This window comes from Orcinus orca, chromosome 20 (genome assembly GCF_937001465.1).
Source record: "Orcinus orca chromosome 20, mOrcOrc1.1, whole genome shotgun sequence".
NCBI lineage: Eukaryota > Metazoa > Chordata > Mammalia > Artiodactyla > Delphinidae > Orcinus > Orcinus orca.
The window spans coordinates 32,833,372-32,858,413 of record NC_064578.1 but is presented as its reverse complement, the minus strand read 5'-3'; positions in this window follow the sequence as shown (position 1 = coordinate 32,858,413).

Sequence of the window (25,042 nt, the reverse complement as noted above, 5' to 3'; positions counted from 1 at the left end):
AGAAATTCGTTCTCTAAGTCTGTGAGTCTGTTTCTCTTTTGTAAATAAGTTCATTTGTAACATTTCTTCTTAGATTCCACATATAAAGGATATCATATGATATTTCTCTTTCTCTGTCTGACTTACTTCAGTCAGTATGACAATCTCTGTGAAAGACGCTTAATTCTTTAAGTTAAAGTCTATTTTGTCTGATATAAACATAAGATTTACCTTTGGTAGTTGGATTCTAAAATCTCTCCCCTATTAAGCTATTCTTTTAAAAAAAATTGAAGTATAGTTGATTTACAATATTATATCAGTTTCAGGTATACAGAATAGTGATTCAGGATTTTTACAGATTATACTCCATTAAAAGTTATTACAAGATAATGTTTATATTTTCCTATGCTATGCAATATATCCTTGTTACCTATCTATCTTACACATATTAGTTTGTATCTCTTAATCCCGTACCCCTAACTTGCACCTACCCGCTTCCCTCTCCCCTCTGGTAACCACCAGATTGTTTCCTATATCTGTGGGTCTGTTTCTGTTTTGCTATATACATTCATTTGTGTTATTTTTTAGATTCCACACATAGGTAATATCATGCAGGATTTGTCTTTCTCTGTCTGACTTATTTCACTAAGCGTAATATTCTCTAGGTCCATCCATGTTACTGCAAGTGGCAGAATTTCATTCTTTTTCATGGCTGAGTAATATTCCAGTGTATTTATATACCACATCTTAAGCTATTCTTGAACATGGGGTAATGTTGTTGCTGGGGATATAAAATTTGCTTCACTTATAAAACCACTCATCATTTTTTGCTCTGGCAAATACTGTTTATCAATGGGGACAGTGTCTCAGCTCATATTTGGGCCAAGATTTCTTAAGACGATTCTCTAGGCAACTACGGCCAACTGATCAGAGCTGACATGATGATGAGATGTACTCTAATTCCTTTTGCTTTTATAGTTTGTACTTCACAGCTAACTTTTGATATATATTCTCCCTTTTGAGTTTTAGTAGCATTTGATAATGTAGCACTTGATTATATTGTTACATTATTCTCTTTTTGGATTCATACGATTTAAACGTTGTTTCTCCCAAACAATGAGCCCAGAGTGCTTGGACTGTGTTTTATGCCACTTTGTAACCTTCTCAATGTCAAAATGGATACAGACTAGGTGCTCAATAAATACTTGGTTGATTAATTACCTAAGGAATTAGGATTAATCACATAAAGGATTCCTTCATTGATTAACCCAAGGAATCCAATATAATGGAAGGCTAGGAAAAGTTTTGCTTACATGGAGCTAACAAAGGAAAGCTTTGGACTGTGGATCGTTTAAGTCAACCTTCAGCCTTTATTTACCTGTTCAGAGTTTGCGAAGACCTCTACTGTAAACACTGGAGAGTACTGACAATTAGATGTGGTCTTTACCCTCACGGAGTTTATGGTTCAGTACCAGAGACAAGAGAAATATGTATAATCATCAGAACTGTAGAAATATATAAGTGCCTTGAAGGGAAAGAATTAAGATGGATGGAGTGGGCTAGCTTAACAGCTGCACACTTCACAGTGGAAAGTGGCAGAGAAATGGACAGTTATTTCATACATCTGCCCTCTGAGAGTGTCAAAAAGAAATTTAATGCCATTTGAGTAGAAAATCTTCTGTTGAATTCACAGTGTCATATTTGATGGGCCTTTGACTTTACATGAAATTACTGATGCATGAGTACTGTAACATTTTCACCTTGAGTATTCCCTTTTTATTCACTCATCCAAGCTTGTCATGAATGTTTCCTTGGGCATTCATGTTTTTTTCATGTTTGTTGGCACTGATTTTCTAGCAATGGAGCATCTTGGACTGAATGTGTCCTTCAACAGTGGCCTCTTAAGCCTGACCCATTTGATAGTCTTCAGTTTGTGAAGAATTTCACCTGCCCTGCTCCACCCAGATTCTCTCTCATGAGGACCACTTTCAATGCAGAGAGCTGGTGGTACCTGGGAATTTGCATCCCCTGTGGGTCAGCCTGTGACTGACCGGTGTGTGAAAGCCCAGATCCCTTGACTCTTGTAGGAACTCACTCACTCTTAGGCATCTCCCTGCAGGATTAGAACAAACCTGAGACTTTATCTGAAGTTGTATTCTTATGTACATTCTTTCCCTTTCCTGTCCTGTTTCCCCCGCTTTCTTGCCAGTTTCTACTGGGAGCAGTTTCTTAATCAATCACTTACACATAAACTTCATGCCAGGGTCTGCCTCTGGGAGCTCCAACCTAACACAAGTGGTACTCCTCAAAGTGTGATCTATAGGCTGGGAGACTTCTTAAAACAGCAGATTCCAAATCCCCACCCCAGATATTCTAGAACAGAATCTTGGGGGACTGGCCAGAAGAGCTGCTTTTATAACAAGGTCCCCAAGTGAGCTTATACATTTTTTCTTAGCTATAAAATATTGATTAGTGAATACTAAACAAAACTAAGGTTTTGTTTATTATAGGGTTGATTATTTTAAGCAACATACCTCAAATATTTGGGGATGGGATTAGTAAGGTGAGATATAAATATCCTCTAACCAATCTGATCCTGGGGTCTGTTAAATGATCAAAGGACCCAACTCCAGAGTTGATACTGATGTTCCTCACTGACGGCATTTTTATTTTGTGTCTTGTCTGTGCATAAATCTTAGAAACATTATTTTTCCCTTTGCAATAGTGATTGTTCTTTTCAGAGAGTTCACTCTGGAAGCCACCAAGTTCAGTGGTTTTCTATTTTATCTTATTTTTAAAATATTTTAAGCAATGAAACCCTTGAATGGAAAGAATAGGCAGAAGTCGATAAGCAACACAGAGTTGCATTTTTTAATGCAGGTGGGGAACCTAGGACCTCACCTGCTCCAATTCCTTCACATGGTCCTAGGGCTACAGGAAGCATAATTGGAAAACAACTGGCCAAGTCCCAAATTTCACTTTACAGGTGGATTAACCAAAGCCCCAAGAGGTCAGGAACTTGCCCAAGATGAGGTAACCGGTGTTGAGTGGTACCCGGTATGAAATGCAATTTTCCACATTCTCTGATCAGAGCTGCTTCCACTAACTCCTGTTAGTTATTGAAAGGAGGTTAATTATCCTGTTATCTCAGGGCCCTGTTAGAATTCTGTTTGAGTGGAAAAGAAATAGATGGGCTTTTTTTTCTACTACGTTGCTTGCTTGGTACTCTTGTGGACTCAAATTTGGGGACTGCAAAGTGGTTTCAGCTTGTTTGATCTATTTACAAGAGTACTAAACTACTCTAAAAGCATCTGCATGAAGTGTTTTTTTTATTTCCTGGTGCAGTAGAAAACTTATATGAACCCAGCCTTTAGAACTGTATGAAAATAGTTAACTGGGACTAGGGCATAGGAAGGAGTAAAACCCAACAGCAGGAATAACTAAGAAATACTTCACTTATTTGTCAGAGCAGCTGATCTCAGAGCCCATTGTTTCCTGTCAGTTAGCTGTTTCTCCTAATGTCCTAGCGGGATGTGTCTCCGTCCATGTTTCTCATTCTTTATCCGACTTTCTACTACAGAGAAAAGTCACATTGGGTCAGCCCTGAAGAGAGCGTCCCTGCTGCTGCACTGTAGCTTTCTCTGATCATTAGCCAAACGAGGGGACGTCTCCCTTGCCATAAGCTGCTGGAGGTTCAGATGGGCTGAATTTTACACAATAGCTTCATTCCTGAAACAAACAATTCAACGAGGCACTCAGGGATGAAGAAACAGTGTCTCTCTTGGCTGACTCGGGATGGGGGCGGCTATTGTCGCTGGGGGCGGGGAAGATGGCAGTCAGGTGAGGCCTCAGGAAGCAGGAACGGGGTCTAAGGCAGCTCTGGATCTTGGTAGGGTTTTCAGGACCTTTCCTCAGGTCCTTGGATGTGCTACCCACTGGGTCTGTGCTTTTCCTGGACTCTCCCCACTATCCCTGGCCTTGCTTTCTTTCTCCTCCCTATCTTCATCCTTGCCCTGCTTTGTACCTTTCCTCGTGGTACCCACTTCCTCATGACTTTGTCTCTCCACGTGGCTCTTCAGGGTACAGCCTCTGCTCACAGCTTTGACTCTTCAATCCCAATTTTTGGAAATAGAGGTCTATTTCAACACAGAACTTGCTCTTCAAAGAAGCCCTCGGCGAAGTAAGAATCCCTTTGGAAACCAAACATTATCTGCTTGTGGAGTTAATCATTTTGAGGTGGCTTGAAGCAGTACACATGGATATGCTAAAGAAATCTTGGATTGGTGGTTGCCAAGGGGGAGGGGGTTTGGGGAGGGATGGAGTGGGAAGTTGGGGTTAGCAGTTGTAAGCTTTTTTTTTTTGGCAGTACGCGGGCCTCTCACTGCTGTGGCCTCTCCCGCTGCGGAGCACAGGCTCCGGACGCGCAGGCCCAGTGGCCACGGCTCATGGGCCCAGCCGCTCTGCGGCATGTGGGATCTTCCCGGACCGGGGCACGAACCCGCGTCCCCTGCATCGGCAGGCGGACTCTCAACCACTGTGCCACCGGGGAATCCCAGCAGTTGTAAGCTTTTATATACAGAATGGACAAACAGCAAGGTCCTATTGTATAGCACAGAGAAATATATTTAATATCCTATGATAAACCATAATGGAAAAGAATATATATGTAAAGAATGTATATATGTGTATAACTGAATCACTTTGCTGTACAGCAGAAATTAACACAACATTGTAAATCAACTATACTTCGATTTAAAAAAAATAAAGAAGTCTTGGAGAGATCTAGAACATGAGAGTCAAAGTGCCTGAGTGCCTGCGTAATTGGGATGCAGAAGAGACTGCTGAGGGGGGTCTTCAACAAAGGAAGTGAGGGTTCAAGAATAAAAATCCCTGGATGGAGAGTCAGGAGACGTGGGTTCTAAAACTAACTCCCGTGGGCTTCGTAAACTGTGAAGATGTTACTAGCTGTTCTGTACAAATTCTGTGTAAGGAATGAAAGGTGGACTTCCTACTTCCTCTTATCTTTCTCTTCCCCCCATGCCTGTCTGTAATGATGAACATTTGTTCCATCACATCGTGAGAGCAGCTCTCACATCCCTAACTCTGCCACACTGAAAAGATTTTCCAACTGATTACTCCTTGGGTACCAAGTGCCAATCACTTGAGAAGTCTCAGATGAGGCATCCATTAGAGCAGACAGAGGCTGATTCATGGCTCTTAAAAGATTGTCTACCCACACGAGCAAGCCTTTTTTGTGAGAAGAATTCATTTGAAAGAAACACACACACACACACACACACACACACACACACACACACAAAGAGTGCAACTATTCCCTTGGCCTAAGCTTTGGTCTTTTCTCTTTTATGGAGGCAAAAGTCTAACCCAAGATACAAGAGGTCTGGAGAAGACCTTCCTTCATCTCTCAGCTGCTGGATTTTGATAGAAGCCTGGTTTTTTGCTTCCTGATCCTAGAATAACTTTGTTGCTACATCCAGGTGTGGGACTTGAATTTATTCATCCTGTGAATTACTGGAGGTTGTATAAAAGGAAAATTCACTGAGCATCCCTAAGAGATGGGGACTGATGCTGTGAATAGGTTACTCTGGAGGACCTTGAAGCTTAGTGATAAGAGGGAGGAAAAAAAGAGTGTGGGGACCACAAAACCCAGAACAGAGAAATGGGTTTCCTCTTTATGAGACAAAAGAGCAACAGGCTTCACGGAAGGTGGAGCAGGGAAGCATTCTGTAGTTTGCTGATGCCTCCTTTCATTAGCGAGAGGCGAGCTCCCTCAGCCTGGAAGAGTGCCAGCCAGAAGGAAGAGGTCAACTTGAGGCCTCAGCTTTGTCCAGCTCTGAGCAAAGTCAGGCAAGGAACTTCACTGTTGCAAAGATCTTCAAGGTCACTGTCTCCACTCCCTATTTGACAGAAACAGAAAAATAAAGGGACATCTCCAAAGCCATGTACACATCTGTGGTGGAGCCAGGGCTAGAACCCTACAAGCTGCCTCCTACTGAGAATGAGTTTTTGCTGTAGATTTGAGAAGGACACATCTCCGAGTCAAGAACCCAGGGAAAGAATCAGTCCCTCTTGGCTGAGTCATTATAAAGGAATAAGGGAACAAATGTCACAAGAACTCCAAAGCATCAAGTTGCATTTTTTTCCAGCCCTCCAATCAGATGTGATGGTGTGGAGGCAGCCCAGAGCTTTGCTGCAACATGTCTTGTTAGCTATACAAGTAAAGTTTTAAAGCAGTGTGAATGCCAAGAGCGCTGAGTAAAATCATGTTCTCAACTTTCGATGGCTTCAGTCAAAATGTGAAGTAGGTTCAAACTAATGTCACAAAAAAGGGGACTTTGTTGGAAATGCAACCAAACTAAGATAAAGGTTAGAGGTCCATTTGTGCCTCAGAGATGACTGGACATCAGAAATCACGTGGGCCAGGATGTCTTCAAGCCAACTCTGCATGACAGTTTTATTTTATCAGAGTAGTTTTCCCATAGTCTCTGACTCCTCCTAATCTCACATCTCAAGTCCTCATCACTGAAGAAAACTTAGAATTCCTCTCCTAGCTCCAGACTGAAAAATCCCAGGTAGGTTTGCCCAATGTGGGTGACTTGCCTGTGTCACTTCTTTGATGAGCCTTCTCTGGACCAGCCCCTAGCAGAGGGGTGCTGTTGATTAGGGAGCTTCTATCATTTCTCACATCTCCTCAGTGTTCTCGTGTTTCCAGAGCCCTTCCTTTCTGAGGAAGGCTTCATAATTAAACATTAGAACTGGGGTGTGGAAAAGATTCCATTTTTCATGTCATTTGTGGTTAGTTGCTAGAGACTACCCACAGGTCTGACTTGAAGAAGTCTATGACCAGCAAGAGGCTCAGTGCAGTGATTGATTAGTAATGTCTTCCACAGCCTGGGAAGGTGGAATAACAGCACGCGTGCCACACATTTGTCATCTTTGTGTAAAGGACCTTAAAGCCACCCAACCCAAACTAGGGGCACAACGTGCACCAGATAGGTACTTGCCTTCAGAGTCAAGGGAAAAAGACAGATAATTAAGAGATTAATTACAACAAAGGGACAAGAGCCAACACTATTGATACGAATAGCAAAGGGAGCTAACACTGGAGAATGAATCATGTATCTTGTGGCATAGACACACTCTGATTATCTACATTTATTTGAGGGAGGAACAGAGAAAGAACTATATTATTTCTATCTTTTTTTCCTCTAACATATTTACATGGCTAATTATGGTTTTATCAGATCGGTACTGAAATGATAATGCATTGTCCAAACATAGCAACCAGGTCAGAGTTTATCTAGAAGTTCTCTCTAAGAGATGAGGGAGTGCCAACCCCCCTGCGCTTATTTTCTATAAATGAACCGTTTGGAGTTACTGCACACATTTCAAATTTACATTTTAAGTAGTACTCTAATGAAGTGGTTAAAGATGTGAGGACTGTGGCATTATAACTTGACAAATTGGCTCCTCCCCCATCAGAAATCAGACGTGGGACCTTGAGAACTCACTGGATTCTTGAGCCTAAGAATCCTTATTCGGTGGTTACTTTGATAAAGTACCTGACATGGTTCAAGCCCTTCACACAGTGTCCGGCACATACATGAGCTCAAGAAAGGATGGTGAGAGAATGTCAAGTCATCAATAAGTCCATGTTTAAGAGAGTAGGCTCTTCAAAATCTATCAGATATATAAACCATAGGCCCAGACACCCAGCTTCATATTATCTCCGGTAGTAAATCTATTGCTGAGCCTGGGTTTGATGTCTTCTTACTCAGAATCTGACTTTTGTAAGCTCAGGGAGGAGATCAAGCAATTAGTTTCCAATCTGCAGCCAGAGTGGAGAGGTAGGAGTCCATCCTGGTCAAATCTGTCCTTGTAGTTTGGCCCTGTCATGAAAACTCATGAATTCTGGCTGGTTGGCGGCGAGGTGCTGGACCATCTTGGGCTGCCACAGCTCCCAACATCCACCACACCATCCAGGCTGGGTGCAGATCTCCCAGGCATGAAGAGGGTAAAAGGTGGGTAGGCAGTGGGATGGCTGACATACTGTGCGATGCACACAGGCCAGAGCACCTCCCCCCGGGCTTGGCCAAAACCACAATGTATTTTCCCCTTAAATTTTTAAGCCCATGTGTGTTTTGGGGGGAATTTAATCTCCTTTTTTAAAATTCATTTTCATCCATTTTCACTTAGCTCATAAAAATGTTTCTAAAGAGATGGTGTATGGGCAAGAATAGATTTTTTTTAAAAAATTCTTTTTCTCCTTCCTCCTCTTTATAAATCTTCTTTCTTAGGAAAAGAAATTAATTCCCGCCTCAACCCCACCTTTTTATTTATCTAAATATTTAAGACCATATGTCTGAGCTTGCTTGGAAGTTAGTATCCATTGATCTGAATAAGTGCTAAGTGACTTCTTCCAGGGCAAAACCTGAAGCAATTGTTCTATTTCAATGTTTGCTCTGTTGATGGCTTCACAGAGTACATTTAGGATAATGCTACTTATCACAGTGTAATATTAGTCATCTGGGTGACTCACACTGAGGGTAAGGTAGAGCAGATGGCTGGAAGGATGCTCTTTAACATAGAGTTTCTGGAAATTTGGGGTTAACGTGCATGTCTTCACACTCTGGAAGTCCTAAGAGGTTCTCCTACAGACATTGTAACCCTGGACTCGGAATCCAAATTGGCACTTGTGACTGTCTCCTGGACCACTGCTTGGTATGGGGACCTGAAAATTGATCAGGGCACTCAGAATGCATGTGGAGGGACAGAGGGGGAAGACTGCACCCCACCCCCCCAGCCCCACCCTACCCACTGCAGGGAGTGGAAGGGTAGGAAAAATTGGGCAAAGTCCAATGTCTTTTCAACCCAGTAACCACACCCTCCAATAAATGTCATCCTTCAATTGCCTTAAAACACAACTTCTCCCCTCTCCATTGAGGAGGAGCTAGGAAGGGAGAGGCAGAAAACTGAGTGAAGGATGCCCATGACCCTGGCATAGGGGGGTAGAGAAGGTTCTCTTCTCCCTTGTGTCTGATGCTCTAGAGTGTTTTTGGGTTTTTTTTGTTTTGTTTTTTTCCAGTGAAGACAAGACCACACTTCTTTTCTTCTCTCCTATCCTTCACAGCAGGTAGATCAGGGTTCCATAAATGAGGTGCTCAATTTGGTTATGTTGAATATCACTTTAGTCTGTCTCCTGGAAGATACAGGGAAGAACATAGGTTTAAGATCTGAGTCACAATTTTAAACCTGGGACTTGCGTTCTTTTCGTGGAGTACTTTAATTTCCAGTGGGTTGTTTTAGAGACGAACTCCTCCTTCAACTTGCTTTACTGTGAAACGGGGAAAGAATTCTGCACTATGATTCAGGAGATCTGGACTGGAGAGCTGGCTCTGCCTGACCCAGTGGCTGGGTGATGGCAGCAAAACGCTTCATTTCTCTGGGACTCGTTTTCATTCTCTTTAAAATTGAGACCCTATAACCACAAAACTTTAAAAATCACCTAGCTCCATTTACCTCATTTTATAGATGAGCAAATGAATTAATAGACTACTTAGAAACAGAAACTTAGATCCTTTAGGAAATCAGTGAGCATAGCAGGTAGAGCATGGGCCCCCAGGTCAGATTGCCTGGGTTCAAATCTCACCTGAGTCAATTACTGGCTCTGTGACTTTAGTCAGGTTACTTAATCTCTCTGAGCCTCAGTTTCTTCATCTGAGGAACAGGATGACAACAAGAGTATGGACGACCTAGATTGTTAAGAAGACTCAATACAGGGAAAGAGCTTGGAATAGCACGTGACCCATGGCAAGGAGTAAGTAAGCATTAGCTTTGATTACTGACCCAAGATCATGCAATGCACCAACTATATTGACTCGAGATTGGAGCCCCATCTTCTGAGGGCCGCTATTCCCATTAGATTCATCTGGTGGAACACTTTTAAAAATACTTGTGTCTGAACCCCAGCCCACATCAATGAAACCAGAATGAGGAGAAGGGGCCTGGGCTTATGTATTTTTAAAAAGCTTCTCCAAGCAGTTCTAATAAGCCGCTAAGACTGAAAATTACTGCTTCACACTGTTGCCCTCAACCACGTCAGAGAATTTTTTTTTTTTTTTGAGAATCAGGTACAATTTAAAAACTTTATGGGTCAAGGGTGTCATTAACTATTTGTCAAGGTCTTTTTCTTTCGTAAGGGGCTTAAGCTGCTTTCCACTGCTATTCTCACTTCAAGTGAGAATACAAAAATACATTTTTTTCCCTATTTCCTTCCTTCCCTGCAAGCCCCTGCTAGGGGGCTGAGCACAGGCACACTGAGACTTATTTCAGAAGAACCGGAACAGCCTCCCACCCACTATCTCCCCCTCCCCCCTCCCCTCCCCCACCCGCAGGAGAGACACATCTGATCCCTCCAGGCATTATCATTTTAATGTACAAAATGACATTACTCCGAAAAGAAGGGGTTCATAAATTATATCTGATTTTAGAAAGTTTTCCAGCCATTGTATAAATGACAGATCTATAAAAGAAGACTGAAAATGAATTTCAAATTAAAAAAAAAATAATTCTATGTTTTTGTGGTAAGCTTAAAAAAACCCTGGGAACAAAATGTTTCTGAGGAGGGTGATTCAGGAGCCCATGAAGCTGAACACTGCCAGGCAGGAGGTAGAGACTCAGACCTGGGGAGGAAGTCGGGGTCTGTCCAAGGTGGGTGATGGTCCCCAAGCTGATGAGCCCCGAAGCCAGAAACACAGCCCCGGAGGCCTGAGGAGGAACAGCTCCATTTTCTTGTTGGGTGAAAGCAAACGCGTAGGGTGTGTTGGAAACGATGGTTTACAAGATGCTGGGACAGGCCTGGAGGCCTAGATGCGGTTGATGGATGGAGTTACACCCTGAACGTCTCCACACATACATTCGCGGCTTGGATGTAGCAGAGTACAGTTGGACAATGGTCTTTGTCTATTTGCACCCCCAAATTTACATCAGGTCAGAGAAGCCTCTTGGGAGAAGCGTTATCCTGAATGGGGTCCTCCCCTCATTGAGGGGAGGTTCAGCTTGTCTGAAGCCTGGGGTGGTCCCCAGGGAGGCCAGGTTGCAAATCAGGTCAGGGAGGCCTTGGAGAGCGGAGGAGGGAGAAGCGAGGTGGCCAGTACCCCGAATCTGAAGGTTGGAGAGAAGAGGCCGCCATTGAAATCACAGGGGGCCGGACACCTTGGTGTAGTCCTGTAACGTCAGGGGCCTGGTGGGTCTTCAAAGGTAAGGAAGCTTTTTCCCGAAGCCAGGAGGCATCCTGGTTGCTGGAACTGCCAGGGGGATGGTGTGCAGGGAGCAGTTACCCAATCCATGGCTCCATCTGCAACTCAGTCCAGGGTTTGAGGTGACGGAGTCCAGTAGGTGAGTTGCTATGTGTGGGGACAGGGTCGCAGTGGTTGTGAAGTTCAGACAACAGAGGTGTCACCTCCCCACTCCGTGCAGCACGGGGATGGGTCAGGCACATGGAAACACTCCTAAGTGACTTAGAGATGCTAATAAGCTAAACCAGAATTCCTGCTAGAAGAGTGGCGGCTGGGAAAGTCCTTGGCGGGCCGGTGGTTAGGACTCCGGGCTTCCACGGCAGGGGGCACGGGTTCGATCCCTGGTCAGGCAACTAAGACCCTGTATGCTGTGCGGTGTGGCCAAAAAAAAAAGACTGGGGGCAGTGAAAGCAGGAAGAGGGGGCTGTGAATTTGTAACGGGGGATTTAAAAAGTGCATAACCTCATTGTTTTCCATAAACTGATTACGTTTTGATGCCATCTACCAAGTTTCCTTCAATCTATTGGGTCTCTTCATTCATTCAACAAACATTAACCCCAATTCAGTGATAGGAACAGAAAAAACTGAGAAAAATTGAGGTGTTTCTTCATCTCCTGGGCAAAGTGGTCCCATATTCGGGCAGAACTGCTAGGAAGAAGCTCATAGGTTGTCACACTCTCCTTTCCTCAGCCTCCATCTGGGATGGCTTCTTTCTTCTCACCCCTGCATTCCACACCAGCCCAAGCCTTGGGTGATCACACCAGCACCTCCCTGGCTGGCTTTCAGTTTCTTCAAGGCTGGTGTCCTGCATTCCGGGCAGGCATCCTTTGACGATGGGGGTCTTCCTTAAAACAATTGCCAAGGACAAAAACAGTCTTAGGTTCTATGGAAAGAAGGCCATGAAGCCAAATCCATTTAAGAAATACTGTCTGGGGCTTCCCTGGTGGTGCAGTGTTTGAGAGTCCTCCTGCCGATGCAGGGGATGCGGGTTCGTGCCCCGGTCCGGGAAGATCCCACATGCCGCGGAGCGGCTGGGCCCGTGAGCCATGGCCGCTGAGCCTGCGTGTCTGGAGCATGTGCTCCGCAACGGGAGAGGCCACAACAGTGACAGGCCTGCGTACCGGAAAAAAAAAAAAAAGAAAAAAGAAATACTGTCTGTTTCAGTCTCTTCTTGGAGTCTCTTCATAAACACTGACGGACATAAGACTTAGATGTTCTGGGGGTGATGGGGTCTTTACTTTTGTTTAACCCAGCACTCCCCAAGCCTGCATGGCCACAGAGGCAAATTTTTTCCCACAGCGCTTCTGAACATTGTCATATTCCTTCCTCTTTCCCCACCACAATCCTCATCTTCTTTTCATGTTTTATTTTTCTCCTTAAAGCTTAACACTTTCTGAAATCCAGTTTTCTATATGTATGTGTGTATTTATTGACTATTCTATTTTCTGTTCTCCTTCACATTCCCATTAGAATTCAAGATTTATGAAGGCAGGGATATACATATATATACATGTGTGTGTGTGTGTGTGTGTGTGTGTGTGTGTGACAACTCTAGCAAACTATAAACTATAATCTAAACACTCTGAGGAGAGCAGAGGAGAGATTCTAATTCCTACGTGACCAATGAGGAGAAAAAGGTTCTGCTCTCACCCAAGTTTATGTGAAAGCATGGGCCCAAGGATATTTTCAGTACCATGGCGTACCCTACGTTTCATCCATAAAATCACAAGAGATTAGGAAGGCTGATGAGTAAGCCCATATATACCTGTATATAGAGAGATATATACACACACACATACATACACACACACAGGGGCCTAAAACAGTGCTTCTGCTGTTCTATATATTTATGGTGAGAACTTAAACACCCATGCTTCCCTCTGCCTGTGCTGAAAAATAATGGGACCAAGAAAAATAACATAACTGGAGCTCCAGGAAATACCTGTTCCCATAAATCAACTAAATACTTTTCAAGGCCAGCAGTCTGCTCATTAAGGCTTGCGTCAAGATTCTTTTCTCACTCTACCCACCAATCTAAAATTGTTTTGTCATAAACCCTGCCTAGTTGCAGCCAGCTTCCTACCTTGTAAAACTCTCCCTGAAATCACCAAGCGCTGGCCTCAAAGCCAGAAGTCTGAAATCAAGGTGCTGGCAGGGCCACTCTCTTTCTGAATGCCCTTGGGGAGTCTCTTCCTTGCCGTTTGTAGCGTCCGGTGGCTCCACACATTCCTTGGCCTGTGACTGCATCACTCCATCTTCACTTGGCCTTCTCTTCTCCCTCTGTGTCTCTCCTCTGTATGTCTCTTATCATTGGATTTAGGACCCACCTGGATAATCTAATCTCAAGATCCCTGGTTTAATGACATCTGCAAAGACCCTTTCATTCTAAATAAGGTCGCCTTCACAAACTCCTGGAATTAGGATGTGGACTGACCACTTCGGGGACCACCATTTACTCACTACTAACTTGTTAGAATTAACTACAATAATTCCTGAAGCATTGCTTTTGAAAGACGTAAGATGCATTTTAGACGTAAGGGAGCATCACTGTTCCCGCAGTAAAGAAACAAAACCCCCTTTATAGAATTCTCTTCCTTACTTGTAGTGTGTCAAGTGAAATTATTCAGAATTATTTCTCTCACTTTGGATCTCCACCTCTGGAATCGCCTTCTCATTCAAAACTTCTAACCACCTTCAGAGCAAAGCGTCCAGTCGGCATGGTCCAGGTGAAGCATGTGTTTGCAGCCTCGCCTTCCACCACACCCCACCGGCCCCACCAGCTGGGACTATTGTAAACACAGCCTGGACCGTCCCGCCTCCAGGATTTTGCTCAAGGCTTTCCCTGCCCATCTCTCCCTTTTCGGTCTGTCCATCCATCAAGGACTCCAAAATAGTCATCCTCTGACGTTCTCTGCATCCCCTGACCTCTGCCTCCCAATTCCCTTGTAAGGTTTAGTTGCCTTCTTTCAAGCGTCATACTTTTCTATCTCTCTCTAGTCACCAGTTCCACCCTGGTAATTTGTATATGTGTCAATCTTGTTCACCATCTGGAGATCAATGAGACAGAGATCCCACCTCCTACTTCTCCTCATGTGTTTTCCACTCCTTGTCACCTCCACCATCTTCCCTTCGTCCTCCTTCCCCTCCCATTATCCCTCTTCCTCCTCTCTCCCTCCCTTCTCTTTCTCCTTGATCTGGTCCTTTATAATAAGTACCACTTTCCACCTGTTAGACACTTTACTTATATTATCTCATTTAATCCCAACAACAACTTACAACACACAGAAGCATTATCTCCATTTTATATGAGCCCATGAATCAATTGAGGTGTGTTACATTTATAACCACACGTAGAGTGATGAGGTCAACATTCACATCCCGACTTGCGGGGCGCCAGGTCCTCTGCTCATCCCAAAATACAGCCTCATAAGGTCCCCCACAGCCCTGATCAAGCGCCTTGCACACAGTGGGTATTATGCAAATGTGCACTAAATGAATGAACAGATGTTGACTCAGCAGTACCATTTAAAATAGCTTAAAAATAGCAGAGGAGAGTAAGAAAATCAGATCCTCTGAGCCCAAGCTATGTGCGCCTCGACAATTGCAGCAAAAGCATCTAAACAGCACGTTTGTTAGTGGTCTGTGGGTTAATTAGTAGGTGCATGCTTGCTTTGGTGGAAATGAGACCTCATTATCCTTTTTTATTTCGAGTCTGACATTTATGAAAGGTGAACAGATATCTTATAAGAGCAGCCAGCCACGGCAGGGCTCCTGCCTTGACAAAACTACATCTAATTCTTGTTTTCCTGGGAGTCTACATTGTTGGTTTTTTTGGCAAGACTTTTTTGAAAACATGACACTTGGGCTTGCAGATGGGAGGTGGCGATCTGGCAGTTCCAACAAAGCTGCAGAAGGGGAGGGGCTTCTCTCTGGACAGTGACCTCTCTGGCCCTGGCCCAGGGGCTGCTCTCCCACCTTGAGACCCTTGACTGGCTAAGGAGCAGGACACTGCTGCAAAGCCTGCTGGGTGCCCTCTATGTGCATGTCTGAATTTAGGAGGGGGTCAAGTTCAAAGGCCCTTGGGGGCTTGAAGGGAGGGGGCAGATCAGACCACGACTGCCACTTACCTTTTGCCGCCTGGCTGGACCACCCTAGGACTTTCTCAGAAGAGTCTTCAGCTGTTTTTCTTCCCCAAATCGGAGCTTCCCTGTTTTGCTCTGAGCTTCTAGATAACTTTCCCCAAGGAGTGAGTTTTCAGAGCTAATGATAATGGTAAAAATAGTTCACATTTACTGAGTATATATTTTGGCCTTTCTGAAGGCCGTGAATTCCCCCAGCAATGCCACGAAGGAAAAGAATTATGCCAGTGGTAAAGCTATAGTGGTCTCTTGATCTGGTGATATCCCTCATGTGAATACAGCTGTCAAAACTCATCCATCCGGGCTTCCCTGGTGGCGCAGTGGTTGAGAGTCCGCCTGCCTATGCAGGGGACACGGGTTCGTGCCCCGGTCCGGGAAGATCCCACATGCCGTAGAGCGGCTGGGCCCGTGAGCCATGGCTGCTGAGCCTGCGCGTCCAGAGCCTGTGCTCTGCAACAGGAGAGACCACAACAGTGAGAGGTCCACGTACTGCAAAAAAAAAAAAAAAAAAACTCATCCAACTGTACAACTCAAATGGGTGTACTTTCTTGCACCTAAATTATACCTCCATAAAGTTGATTTAAAAATTATATGAACACTCATGTGTTCTTCCTGCATGCAGAGCTTCCTGGGCGGCAAAGCACGATTCTAAATGCTTTATGTGTGCTGTCCCACAGAATCCTCGCTACAGCCCTGTGCGGTTGGCGTTATCAATATTCCCATGAAGAAAGGGAGGCACAGGAAGGCTGAGAAGTTGCCCGAAGTCACATTGCTATCGAGTGGGACAGCTGGGATCTGAACCCACTAAGCCAGACTCTACTGCTTTCATGAGCTTTCCTGGGTCATGAAGCCCTTCGAGAAACTACTGGAAACTGTGGCTCCTAGAAATCCCAAGTTAATAACTTCTGTCGTGGATAAAATGTTCTCATGAAAGAAGTAACTAGTGGTTTGTCTTGTCTGTCTGTCTGTCTTTGTTGATGTGTCCATCGTACCTGATACTTAATAGTGGCTCAATAAATCCATGTTCAATGGAGTGAATGGGCAGCATCTCAGGTGGCAGGGTAGGTAAGATGGTTAATTTTATGTGTCAAGTTGACTGGGCTAAGGGATGCCCAGGTAGCTGGTAAAATGTTATCTCTGGGTGCGTCTGTGAGGGTGCACTTTTCATGCATTCATTCAATGAATGCGCTATCAGGTAGGTACTGTTTTTCATTTCTATTTTGCAGGAGAGGAAAGTGAGGGATGGTGAGGTTAGGTAACTGGTCCCAACTCACACTTGGGATTGATGTTAGAGGTGGGGCAGACCCCATCTTTGGAGCCCACAATAATTAACTTGTCTCTTTCCCCAGGTTAAAGTCCATTGTGCCTTTTAGTCTCTGGGTGCTAAGCTGGGGGCTTACAGGAAAGAAGGGGACCGCATGGAAAGGAAGATGATCTAGAGTGGAAAAGAAAGCAGAGACCCCCTGAAGTCATTGGGGGCTCTGGGAAGAGTCTGAGTAACAGAGGAATCCTTAAGAGGAACTGAGTCTGTGTTATTAGGAAGATCAAAACTAAGTGGCCGTTCCCTAGGATTCAAGCTTGGAAATTATCTTTCTCCACAGAGGAGAATTGAGGTATTGATTGCATTTATTTTCTCATGATACAAAAGGTAAATGAATCCTTTTAGCGCAGAAAACATTTTTTATTACATTCTGAGTAATTTCCTTTGAAAAAGAAAAACATTTTTTAAAGCCACTGGCACTAAAACTAGATTCACATCACCCCAACCCCCTCCCCACATCTTAGATGAGAAAGTGTGTCATTATTCTTGCATAATCTGATTTCCAATGATTCCTTGTTTACAGTTTGTTTTTGGTATTTCCTTATGTAGGCAAGAATTAATACACTCAGACATGAAAGAAATAAGCTAAATTATTTTTACTGCTTCTCTTTAGGACATACAATATGTCTTCTTTACATCTCAATGACATGCAAAACAGTCGGGGAAAAACACAAATAAATACCTATGGAAACAAAGACAAATATCTGTGCAGCTGAGCATGCCTCTGTTCTGCTCCCTGGATCCTACAGGGGGTTGGGCAGGTCTAGGACTCAGTCTGGAGCTGGTCAGCCCCATCAGATCCTAGCTCACCTCGGCAGGCATTGTCGGTGAGCCTCCCAGCTGAGCCGAAAGCAAAAGAAGCATCCAGATGTGCAGGCTGTCTGCACATCTGGGGAGGGTGGCTCCTCGTGGGGAAGAGCCCTAGCTATCCTCATCCTTTTCCATTTCCAACCTAGAGAGCTGCCAGCCAACTGTGGGGTGTGCGAATAACCTGAAGATTGTTTCTGTGTGCTAATTTATCAGCTGGTTTATCAGAGGATGGAGCGTGATGTCAAAGCCCACTTGCCCCTTTTAAAAGCCTCCCAGGTTAGCACAGCCTCCTTAAATTTAAGGTTGATCCCACACTTCCACGACCCAGAGAGCAAGCACCTCCTTAAATTTACACCTTTACACCCTGGCCACATCTTTGGCCTCAACCTCCTCTGAGCCCTGAGACTCCTCTATGTGTGAAGTGACTGCAAATTCATGTGTAAACTTCCTCTTTCCAGTACTCTTTTCCTGGCGATCTGAACACCTCACATTTTGCTCACTTACATTACAATAAACAGCTCTGTATAGGTGATATCTGTTTAGAAACATGTTACCCTTTTTTAATTCTTGTGTCACCTATGACTCTTTTGTAGCCATCATTCTAAGAAAAACACGGAAGTTTTTTCATTTAATGCAGAGATGAAATAGATAGCATATCTTTGATAGGGATTAGCAAGTGTGGCAGTAACAAGGCTGTAAAGTTTGACCTTATGAATCCGGAATATAATGGCCGCTGGGAACTTGAGGCCTCCTGTCTCCCTGGCCTGCTCTCTTTGAAGAGATGAACTGGCTTTATTTTCACTCCAACTCAAATAAAGTTTCTCCCTCATCATCTGTTGGTAGGTCTCAGGCTCAGAGGACAGTGGACCTTACACAGCTAGAGGCCATAGTGAAGCTGAATTGAAAAATGACAGCAGCTTACTGAATCTTTACCAGGTGCCAGCCCTGTTCTAAGCTATCCCTTACTTACTCCTTCCCCCCCAGAACCAATCATCTGGGATCCAGGTAAGAAGGGCCTCTGATCTGGGCCCTGCGTGCATGCTTGAGTATATTTGTACATAGTCTACCCACTCCACTCTGGCCCTTTACAGTCTGTGTCTCTCCCCGTGGTGAGGACATTCTGAGTCAATGGATATGTCCATGTGGAACTCACGTCCCCTCTTCTAGACCACACTCGGGGTGCCCAGACCTCAGAATGTCCTGCCTACAGGCTGCACACACCTCTTTCCTGGGTCTGTCCTCTCAAAGTGGGATGTCCCACCAGCAAGCGCTTCCAGGTCTAGAAGTGGCTGTCCACTAGGGTAGGGGTGGGCTTGGGGTTGTGGGATGGATGGAGCAGGGAGAGGTAGGTCACACGCGTGATGGCCCCTTGTATGCTCTTCCTTCAGCCCTGCAAATATTAAGAGTGGGACCACTCACCACAACACTATGATGTTTTCTTATGATTATCTCCATTTTGCAGAAAAGGAAGCTGAGACCCAGAAGGTCAACTAACTTCTCCAAATGTAAAAATTGAGTAAATGGGGGCGTCCAGATTTTATCTTGGACAGTACGGCTTCAGGAACCCCAGGTTTATCCACTGTTCCATGTCATACCCTTGAAGAGCTATGGTCTCACTCTTGAGATTACTGCCCCCTGGTAATGCACTATCACAATCTAACAGGAGACTGTGACAGCTACCCCAGAGGGAGCAGTAGCTGTCCCTGAGGGCTTCTGGAGACCAGGCTCTGTATATATGTGAAGAAATTTATTATAATAAGATATCGGCTCACATGATTATGGAGGCTAAGAAGTCCCACCATCTGCCATTGCAAGCTGGAGACCCAGGAGAGCTGGTGGTATAGGTTGAAGGCCTGAGAATAGGAGAGCCAATGGTGAGATTCCATTGGGTCTGAAGGCTTGAGATCCAGGAGCACTGAGGGCAGGAGAAAATCTATTCTTAGCTCAACCAGTCAAGCAGAACTAACTCAACCTTCCTCTGCATTTTGGTTTCATTCAAGCCCTCAACACATAGGATGGTGCCCACCCATACTGGGGAGGGCCATCTTCTTTACTCAGTTCACCAATTCAAATGCTAATCTCTTCTGAAACACCCTTACAAATGCAGCCAGGGATAATGGTTAGCCAGCTATCTGCGTATCCTGTGATCCGGTGAAGTTGACACATAAAATTAACCATCACAAACAGTCAGAACAACCTTAGCCTTGAAGTAGGGTGCTGAAGGTCTACTATTTGCTTGATTGTGGGTTCATCCTGCAGGTCAAGGGGGACTGGTCAGTAGCTGAAAGGATGAGAGGGCACTAGGGGGACTCTGTGACTTCACCAAGTGTGGGACCTTCAATCAATAGTAAAGAATGAGATGAACTAGACCTAGACCTGCACTACTCACATATCAAGTGCTCAATAGCTGCCGGTGGCTGGCAGCTACCATGTTGAACATTTCCATTACTGCAGAAGCTTCTACCAGTGCACTGCCCTGGACAATCTTTGAGTGGCCTTTGTTAATATTACTGATGTTGAAAGGACAAGTTGTCAACCTTGGTGCCTTGCTTCCAAAAGTGAGATAATCTTTCTATGTATCAAAATAGGGTTATGGTTCTGTATTCAATATATTTGCAAATTTTTGATTAAACAAGTTACACTGTGTTCTTGATTTTTAAAGTTTTTCATATGCTAACGTACATTTCGATTGTACAAAAGGGAGCCAGGGAAGGTCATGTTTTCCAACTTATTTGGACCATATTTTTCCTTTTCTCCCCCAAGTATTTATTGGGTCTGGTGCTCCCTCTATGAGTCTAACCAATCAGAAAATGCCTCTTCAGAGGATGAACGTGGAACCAAACTTATTGAAACTCTTGTTCTTGGGAAGGCCAGCTGCCGTGTGAGAAGTTGGAGCACCCTGAGACCTGCAGGCTGGAGAGGCCACCTGTGCTCTGGTTGACACTCCAGATGAACTCCCAAGGGACAGTCACTCCACTGGACACGTGAGGAAGCTGCCTTGGTCCCTCCATCAAGCCCAGACATTCATTGAACACCTCTGTGTCATATCAGTTGCCGCCCAGAAAAATTATCCAACTACATGTTGCTCAAATTTCTGACCTAAAGAATCCAAGAAATAAATTAAAACAATGTCACTGTAAGCCACTGAGTTTTGGCTTAAAACAATGCTCTTTCTGATGCAATGAAAATAACCAGAACAGAATTTCTCCAGCAAGGAATTAACAGAGTGAACATATCAGTCACCTATCTATAGCCTAGAGTTTCTTTTCAGTCCTCAAAAGAAAAACCAAACCAAACAAAAATTACCAAATATTGATTCTTACAAAGAGGGAGCTGGACTCTGAAGGAAGAATCATGCTAGGTGGCAAATCCTAACTGTATTAGTTATCTGCTGCTGCATAACAAATTACCCCCAAACTTACTGGCTTAAAGGAAACAAATATTGTCTTATGGTTTCAGGAGGTCAGAGATCTGGGTGTAGCTTAGATGGTGCTCTGGCTCAGGGTCTCCTGGGGGCTTCCATCATGGTTCAGCAGAGGCTGCTGTCATCTCAAGCCTCAACTGGGGAAGGATCCCCTTCCCAGCTCACTCACGTGGTTGTTGGGAGGCCTCAGTTCCTCCCTAGCTATTGGTCGACGGCCCCTTGGGTTCCTAGCCCTGGGGACTTCTCTAAAGGGCAGCTTACAGCATGACAACTGGCTTCTACAGAGCAAGCCAGTGAGAGGCCAAGAGAAGGTGGGCAAGGTGGACATCGCAATCTTTTGAAACCTAGCTTCAGAAAAGACTTCTCGTCATTTTTGCCCTATTCTATTCATTAGAAGCAAATTACTAGGTCCATTCCATACTCATGGGGAGGGGATTATACCAGGGCATGAATAGTATGAGGTGGGGATCATTGGAGACCATCTTAGAAGATACCTACCACATTGACCTTCCAAATAGTTAACGGGGTCAGGTTGCCGCCTTACCTAATGGCCAACAAGCTTCTTATATTGATATGGCAAAAAGCAGTGACAACATTGTATTGAATTGGTTGTGAGTCTAACCATAATATCTGGTGCCCTAACATAACTACGTATCTGCCTCTTCACCCTCCAGTCCCCATTGCCCTTCCTGCTTGAGGATCATTTTTGCCAAGTTCACATAGCATTATTCTCCAAGGCAGTGACATCCCAAGCTAAACTTTCCAGGTGGGAGTCTCTAGTAACTCTGCTTTCTCAGAAAACTTCATGTGTTCTCCTTGTGGTCCTTTTGCCAACCACTGGTGTTGATGGACCTCCACAAATTATAGGAAACTATCAATCTGAGCCCTGTTCATTACTGATGCGTAGCATGAGCCTAACATTCAATTCGTTCATTTATCTGAGCAGCTGTGGTATCCTTCCTCTCAGATCATGGGAAGCAGGATGAAATAATCCTCCGCACCAAGCAAGAAGAAAAAACTCAGCCTGCACCCTGTGAGAGAGCATAATCTCACCCCCTCATATTTATGAGTTATGGGTATAAGATTCCTAGGTGTCATGAGGATAGCTTCTTATATACCAAAGTGAGTGTAATAAGGGGAAATCTTAGTCATATAGTCAAAATTAGCCCCTGAAAAATCCCCTTAAATTTCACAAAAAGTACAGAATACATTGTTTTGTGTACAGGTTCTCGAAAAAGTCCATCACATTGAATTTTCTTTGTCCCGCATTGGAAGAGATCATCATGGTTTCAACTGAACCCCAGTTGAAGGAATTGGCTTAGTTGACTGGCCTTATTCTACCAAGAAAGCGTATTTAGTTATTCTAATACATATGCCTAATAAATATGATTGTTTGTCTAATCTACCTTGTGTCAAATCTCCACAGTCGTCCATCCATGCATCCATGCGTCCATCCACCCAGCCAGCTAGCCAGCCAGTCACTTACTGATTCAACACATGTTTATTGAAGGTCTGCACTGTATGTGAAGCCCAAGCAGCTATAGTAGGTGGAGCATCATTGCTTTCTTTCGTGCCGAGGCGAGAGGGCACATATGGTAATTGCGCCTCTACTGCTCCGACTGCCACTGAGATTAGTGAAGCTGAGGCAAGTCGCAGAAGTCAGGGCATCCCTCCTTTCACTTCTAATCGCTTCCTGCACCCACCTTCATTCCAAGCTGTCTCTTTTCCTTCTTAATTCCTCCTTGAGCTGCAAGGAAGAAAAACAAATAGGCAAATCTCCTTAAAATTGGGGTTGGCAACTTAAAAACCCTTTGCCCAGGGCTTCACAGGTGGCACAGTGGTTGAGAGTCTGCCTGCCGATGCAGGGGACACGGGTTCATGCCCCGGTCCGGGAAGATCCCACATGCCGCGGAGCGGCTGGGCCCGTGAGCCATGGCCGCTGAGCCTGCGCGTCCGGAGCCTGTGCTCCGCAACGGGAGAGGCCACAGCAGTGAGAGGCCCACGTACCGCAAAAAAAAAAAAAAAGCAAAAAAGGGTGTGGAGCGGTGAGATAAACAGACCCTGGAGAGGTGGTCCCTGTACCCCCTGGGCAACCTCCACAATGCCTTTCCTGTCAGATTCTTCCAGAGGTAAGAGGTCCCCCTTAGGGCTTCCTACTGTGCACTGAGCCGTATTTTTAAGACCTTCTTGTTGATCCCAAGCCCTCTAAGTGCTGTCACTGGTTCTCTTTGGGAAAATGTAAAGCGCTTCTGCCCCCCGCCCCCCGGGTGCTATCCCAAGCCCCAGAAAGAACCTCTGAAGTCTGCTACTGCCCTGCAGACTTTGCACAGACGGCAGATGGCTCGAGCCCGGCGCTGCACCAAAGCCATGGCATTGCCCGGAAACATACCGAATAAAATGGTGGCGGGAGGGACGTGGAGTTTCTGGGTCAGTTTCTGACATAGTAGAAGTAAGCTGACAGGTATATTCATGAGCCTCTGCATGAAGCTGGTCGACCCCTGCGTGGGATCAGCCGCTTGCCTCCCTCTGACACTTGTGGGAGCTAAGGGTCATCGCACGGAGGGGCCCGAATCTGTCACTTTGGCTCCAGCCATGACGCGGCCTCTCTCCAGCTGCTGGCTGGGCCTTCTGATCTGTGCTCAGAGCTCCGAAGGCCCTTTGGTTTGAACAGGTGCTGAAAGGCAGGGAAAGCCAAAATATTTTGTTCTTTCTGGGTCACGAACTGTTTGCTGTTGGAAACATCTGTATGGACGGGTGTACGGGCTAAACATAACAGAAGTGCAGCAAACGATGCTAGCAGTCTTTGGTAGGGAGCCCCCGGAGGACCCCAATAAAGTCAATCTCTTAAGCACAAGCCCGTGGCTTCAAGCCTCAGTGACAGGCAATGAATTATCCACATTGGTTAAAAGGGCAAGGTCTCCTCATAACAACATTGCCCATATGCTGTAGCTAAATCAGGCCTGTCCCCAAATATCATTTGGAAAAGGCGTGTGTGTGTGTGTGTGTGTGCGTGTGCGTGTGCGTGTGTGTTCGGAGCGAGGCGATGATGTGGGCCTGCTTTCAAAAGCAAAAATCACCATAATTAGAGGAAACGCTACAAGTTCATTTCCTCAAAAAAGAGCAAGTGAAGAGAAGGAGCTTAAAGACTGGATGTTTAGACAGGCCTGAAAGCCCCCTTGTGACCTTGCTCTGATATGTAACAAAACATTAATCTTCTTGCCAGCAATTATAAAGGATACAGTGATGTCGCTGGCTCTCAGTGAGTGAGTAATAGTAATTCCATTGTTCCCCTTTATTTATGCCTTGGCTGTACCAGGCAGATGAGGTAAGTTGGGGCTTTGATATGTTATTATTCCTCACTGGCAATACATAAAGGATGCTTACACAAATATTTCGGAGGCACTGTTTCACACCTTCTTACAACTTGCGATCAGGGCGTTTCCACATTTTATTATGAAATCATGAAAATCCTCCTGTCGTTTGCATATGAATCATAGCCTTTTTTAAAACCACCAGTGTACCCCAGTGACAGGCTTTTGAACTGCCGAAGGGAACAAGGTGTTAGATATTTATTTCTTGAAGGCTGTAACTGGCCAGATAACCCTGCCGAATGCTGTTTGCCAGGGGACAGTCCAAGAGTAAACACAGAAGCTTGGGTGTTGGAGGGGTAGGGGGGGACCCTCGGGGCCACGAGGAGGCCAACGATTGCTCCTTCTCTGGTCAGGAAACAAAATTTGGTGTGGAAGCCTCCATTTGGGAGCAGAGGAGAAAGGAAAGATTACGTACCTCGTAATTTTAAGCTAAACAAAAAAACCATCTTTGTCTTCCTAAAATAAAACAAAATCCTTATCCAGAGTTTGGGGCAGTGGCTGTGATTCCTTAAGTGATGACTTTCTCTGTTGTCACTGAGACCTCTGGCTCACGTTGATTTGGCAAACAGAGGAGAAGCAATGGCTCCTTTTGTGGGATTTGCATCTCAACTGGGGATCTTCCTTTTATCTGGCCTCCTCTCCTGGGGACAATTAATAATCTCCCTTGGAATGTGGAGGGA